General features: G+C 39.6%; 1 long non-coding RNA gene across 1 annotated transcript; it reads left to right on the top strand.

Moving 5' to 3' along the window:
- The first annotated feature begins 429 nt into the window (after positions 1-429).
- Positions 430-3283, top strand: LOC143839110 (uncharacterized). Its single transcript, XR_013231617.1, has 3 exons — positions 430-466; positions 587-617; positions 3218-3283. It is a non-coding gene; the product is annotated as an uncharacterized LOC143839110 (long non-coding RNA).
- The last annotated feature ends 3021 nt before the right edge of the window (positions 3284-6304 follow it).

The following is a 6304-nucleotide window of genomic DNA, read 5'->3' as shown; positions in this document are numbered from 1 at the left end:
TGATTCAAGTCCATCCCTAGCAAGGACCCCCAAGGTCCAAGGCAAAGAGAAATGGTCGTGGTCTGACTTGTTTTTCTCCCTCCTGTGTCATTTCTAGCAAGAACAGTGCATATAATCCATGTGGGAAGAAAATACAGAAGTGTAGATTCGATTGATTTTTTGGTGCTAATCATTCAGACACCTTGCTGTCAATAACACGTGGCTGTATTGGTTATTTGCTTGCCATTTACAATGAGCACATTTTGAGTATGTCTGCACTCTTAATGGCATTCAGTCTGACAGCTGGCCAATAGCAGTTGTCAATGCCTGCTTGCTATTTGCCAGCTTCTTCATGCCCCAGGGGCATCATAGACAGGTGATGCATTGTTTAAGTACAGCTACCACTTAAGTGCATATAATACTTTTGTGCCTGCACAATTGACAGCTTTCTGGATCCTCTACAGCCCCCAGACAGCTGTGTGACAAGGTACAAAGAATTCACCACTTCTGTTCATTCATATTTCTGTCTAAGAATTGTGAAACCTGTTTCTATTTTTATCAGCTATACACATGCTTCCTCCCAAAGTTGTTGATTGTTTGCTTCTAGGATCAAAGCACTAGGAAATAAAGATAAACAGGTAAGCAAGCTCCATTCCAGGTTATTATTCCTGCCATGAACCAGATGAATGCAACTTCCCAAAAGGTTCATCTCAATCTGTAAAGTGGTTGCTATGCATTTAGCAAAGTGTGAGTTTCTATGTTTGAATTTGCTCCCCCCCTCCCCCAGATTTCAGGCCTAAAAATGCAAATACCTTGTTAAGATGCTATTCAGTTTGGTTGTGTTTCAAATTTCATAGGGAGTTTTGATTTATCTAAGAAATTTGGAAGAGGCTTTTCTATTTCAAAAAACAAAAAACCATAGTACCTTTTTCCCTCTTAAGTAAGTACCAGCTGTGAGGTGACAAGTAGTTCTGAGTATATATTTTATTTTAGGATTTATCTACAGTGTGAAAAGGAAGTGTGGTGCAGTGGTTATAGAGTTCTACCTCACAGGGTTGTTATGAGGAAAGGAGAGGGAAAATATGTTGTTATGAGGAAAGGAGAGGCTCCCTGGACAGATAGAGGGAAAGAAATCAAGGCCTTTCTTTTGTTGACTCTAATCTGGGATCTCTTCATGAACATCTTCCTCACATATAACCACTAACAATAGCAAACTCATTTTGCAGATGTGCCAGTGAGCAGACAGGCTCACTTTACTGTGTCATCTATCATATTAAATACAAATAATAATCTTTATTTTTGTATCCTGCCCTTGCTATGCTCAGATTGGGTGACAACAATCAATTTTTGAGAAGGGATGTGTGTCGACAAAACCATATATAGTCAGATCATCCAACAAATGTTTAACAAATATATATATATATATATATATATATATATATATATATATATATATATATATATATATATATATATATATATATATATATATATATATATATACACACACACACACACACACACACACACCCCATATATACTCGCATATAAGCCGAGGCACCTAATTTCACTACAAAATGTTGGAAAACCTTATTGACTCGCATATAAGCCGAGGCTGGTGTTTGGATAGTGGCTTTCCCTTCCCTTCCCTTCCCTTCCCTTCCCTTCCCTTCTGGGCATGATCTTTTTTTCCCCTTTTCTTCCCACCCTCCTCCTCCTCCTATCCCCTCCTCCTCCCTCTTTCCCTCTGACCCCTCTTGCCTTTTTATATCCAATCCTTCTTCTTCTCCCATTCCCTTCTTCTTAGCCAGGTGTTCTGTTCCCTCCACTTTCCATTCCTTCCTCTAGGGGAGTTTCCTCCTTCTGCTCTCTGCACTCCCTCTGAGACAGAGACTTCAGAGCTTCCTGCAGCAGTACATGCTAGCCTCATGCTAGCCTCGTTAAGGCAGTGAGGGGGGGAGGCGGAGACTGCTCTCCCCTCCCTTCGCATTGTCCCTCCTGGGCTTGCTGTGTCTCTTCCTGCATCTGCTTCTTCAGTTAAGTATACTTGTCTCCCCCCACCCACCTGTCTTGTCTGGTAGCTTTTTCTTTTTTTACCAGCATATAAGCCAGGGGGGCTGAAAAACTCAGTTTATATGTGAATATATAGATACATAAATTAACTTTTCCTATTCAGGAAACCCTTCCAAGGCTGTCACAAATCCCTGATTGAGAAAGCCTGCAGCAATATGATACTTCCTCTTTCTAGGCAAAGCTCTGGATACAAGATAGGGAGGATCCTGCTTCCCATAGCATCATGTTTTGCCTCCATTAAAGTGAGTGGCGGGCCGAACTGAAACACAGTTTTCCACTGAATTGTCTTATACATGCAAATACTTCAGAACCATTCCTTTTCATTACTAAATGAGCATACTTGTATGACTGTGAAGCGTAGCCAGACACCGATTCCCATTTAATAATGAAAGGGAACATAAATGCATGCATTTGCAATACTTGATAGTTATAGTGGTGATATAATTACCAGGAGAACATGCTGGATCTCATTGCTGTATGCTCTTGAATCCTTTCATGATGATTCAGTGGCTGAAGGAGAAGGTCCTTTGATGCACATAAATATCATCTCCAACTGCTCCACTGAGCATTCAACTCCTATTCAACGAGCTGTGCCTTTGTAAAGACCTGCTTTCAGTCATAGTTGTTGTGTGCAGCATATTATAGCTCTAACAGGCACATCCCTCTTTCCCCCCATGAAAGTATGCATTAGAAATACATGTTGGCAAAACACGTTAGTATGAGGTTTTGTGGTACAGCAGTCTGATACAAAAGCCATTAGAGAATTCATTTGGGAAAGAGTTGTTTTTGAATAGATTTTTCGATTATGTTGCATATATGCATAATAGCATTTTGAAGTTCACTTTCAACAAGTATTACACAGAGCTGATTTTGGATTAAGTTATCTAAATCTTGAAATACTTCAAGAGGACCCTTTTAAGGGTAGTTCTTTCAAGACTTGTGTTTATTAATAATGATCTAAGCAATTAACAGTGGGCGTACAAAGGTGTAACTCTATTCAGGATTGCACTGTAAAGCAGTCAAAGACAAAACTTCCCCCCAACATTTGGGGTGGGGGAGAAATGTTTGTTCCTTCAAAAATCAAATTTGCTTTGAAGATGCAATATGACTGAAGGAGGGAAAGAATGGGAGGATATGGTATTCACATTTCTTAATCCTGTCACAGGAAAATACGCCAGAGGCAATCTTTGAAGTCCTGCAGTTTGTGTCATACTCCACCCTATTCTGAAGAACAAAAACTTTAGAACTTGGGTGAGTGTAGTAACCTTACCTACTTCAGACATGTCTTCTTAGAAAATGAGGCTTACTCCCACTTCCTCAATGCATATTTTCTTTCCAACATAACTCTGTGTGGTTTATGCTCGCCTATACAGAATTCTTCAGCATGAATTTCTATCTAGCAGGTGCTGCTTCAGGAGCAACCTTGTCATGATAACAAAAACATAATTATTCTAGAGACTGTCATGATCTATCTGTGTAAATCCTACTCCTGTGCTACTCTTCACTGAAGAGTATTTGAAGCCTTTCTTCCACCTGGCCTTCTTCCAATTTGATTAGTTCTTCCATTGGAGGAAGAGAGACTCGAGATGGAATAAAGCACCTTAGTCTTGAGAAAGGCTATTGGATGATGGTTGGATACGCCCAGATATCTACAGTTGAGTGGCTCTATATTTAACATTATGAATTATAACACAATATATTCTCTAGACAAAATTGCCTCATGTATACATTTTAATATCCTATCATAAGGAAAACTGGATTAGAGAGGAAAATGGAATGAAAATTGGTGGAAATAACATTCACAATTTAACATATGCAACGCATCACTGCCAGAAAATAGTGAAGATTGATGGTTAAAGCAGAAAGTGCCACGGCAGGAGTACAGCTGAACATCAAGAAGACAGAAGTTCACTTATCCCTGCAGTGTCATGACTGCATGTGTGTTTTCGACTGGCATAAGGCAGGGAATCTAAGAAAATCCCCTCCTTGGCCCAGTGGAAATTTACCCGTTCCACACACATTGGATAATACAATTTCAATGCACTTTAGAAGTAGATTTTCCTGTTTTGCACAGGAAAATCCAGCTGCAAAAGCACATTGGATGTGCAACATGTGTGGAATGTGTCTAGGACAGATTTCCAACCCAATAAAACACATAGCAGAACACGTTTAGCTACTGTTGGATTTGGACATCCCCCTCCTCCAACTTTTATGCATATTGTCCATGACCCAGAGCAATGACAGGTAAACAATTTGTAGCTTAATACATGTGATCTTTGGGGTGGAAAAGAGTGGGGCATTGTTCTAGAGGGGTAATGTAGAAACCCAAAGCACTCTTGTACTCTTAGTGCAATGATCTCTTAGTGCCACACTACATGATACATTTGTGTTGAGTTGGTCCAACTTGCTTTCCCTGCAGTCATATAGCAGTTGCAAGGGAAAGCACTTTTGAAACCCTTAGAAGACCAACTGGGCTCTGGGCAATCACACAGGTGAGGTGGTGGAATAAGACATGGGGCTCCTGCCTCCCCCTGCCCCCCAGACCATTTTCCTTATCCAGGTGGGAGTAATCTGCCCACAGTGTAATCCGAGTTCCACTTGGATTTCTGGAGTTTTCAAAAAATTCCTTTCCCTGCATCTGCTGTGTGATTGAAGAGGAAGTGTTCTAGTTGGATCCAGTATATCAAAAAAGGAACAAGTAGTTTGGCCTTTAGGAACATTGTTACACTCATGCCTATTACTGGGTGTGGATAAGAGCTCTTGTACTAATTCTTCTGTTTGAGCAAGGGTCACCAAAGACCATTGGTCTTCTAGAAACTTCTTAAGGTTGCGTATATTTATATTTTCCCCCTATTTTATTCTGGAAAGCACCAAAACATCAGACATATTGAGATGATACTATATAAAACAACAGTGATAATAATATTAACAACAACTTGGGCAATATGTACACTAGCTGTTTTATTGTGATTTTTTCTTACAGTTTATTTGCAAAAGGGCTATTTTCCTATGTACGACTGTAAAGTGGTTTTTGCATTCTTTATACTGTGAATCCTATTTTATATATTTGTACATTGCAAACTGTTCTTTAGTACTTGATCTTTGGGTATTAATGTAGAAAGGTTTGTCTGTACACTTAGAAATCCTTGCTGGATTACGGCGATTACCTCACTCAGATACACGCAGATTGTTCACAACAGTAATTGTCTGCACTGAATGTCATTCCACAAGGGCCTAGGGCAATTAAAATCCAATTTAATATCCATTATAAGATCTGTGATTTATTGAGTTACTGAGATAATTGTTCTAATTAATGTTTTTGGCCACAATCATGATGTGACTATGACTCTTGAATGAGAGAGGTTCTAATCCATGGTAGTTTTGGGGGAGGGGGGGGAGAGTCAAGCAATACAAAAACCATGAAGATTTGTGAAACTTTCTGTGCTCCATAGGAAGCCCTACCAACATTAGGTCATGCAGTGATGTCAGTCACTTCCTTTGGGGTATAATGGAACTTTACTTACAGTAATTACATTACGTACTTCCCATGAGTATTGGTTGGGAATAGGCACACAGTCACTGTGCCTGTCTCTATGGACTGCACTCATTCTAGCTAATATGTTGAATACAGGCTATAGACTCACATCCTCCCCTTCCCTGATACCATAGGAGGTTACCAGGAAATTGGTAGTGAATTTCAAAACAAATGTTATAGTGGCAACACCACATTTTGTGGTTCATTACTAGACAGGCAAACTGTTTTTGAAACATAGTCTAACCACTGATTCAGAAATGTTGGCATTAACTGGGTGAAACATTCGTAGGAGTGAAAGACCAATAAAGGCATTCATTGGCTCCGTCACATTAGCAAAAAGCAGTTTTCATAAATTCCATGAAGAGAAATGGGAAATGGAACATATTAGGACAAATACTACTCACATCTTACAGCCAAAACAAAAGGCTTATACTTGGAAATAAACCGTTCAATCTCTTCTAAAAAATTTGCCTGGAAAGAATTTGACACTCAGAAAAACTTGTTGCGCATCTTCCATTGTTAACCGCTTCATCCCTTTTTATTTTATTTTGTTGAGGATGACCACTTAGGAAACTTTTGTATATCAATGTACAGAAGACAGTTTATGTTGGTGTTTGATGCAGGATATATCTGCTTTAGGATGCTTTGGCTGACCCTGCACTGAGCAGGGGGTTGGACTAGATGGCCTGTATGGCCCCTTCCAACTCTATGATTCTA

This window comes from Paroedura picta, chromosome 5 (assembly GCF_049243985.1).
Source record: "Paroedura picta isolate Pp20150507F chromosome 5, Ppicta_v3.0, whole genome shotgun sequence".
NCBI classification, from domain to species: Eukaryota; Metazoa; Chordata; class Lepidosauria; order Squamata; family Gekkonidae; genus Paroedura; species Paroedura picta.
Note: the sequence above shows the minus strand (reverse complement) of the source record. Positions and strands in the feature narration are given on the sequence as shown.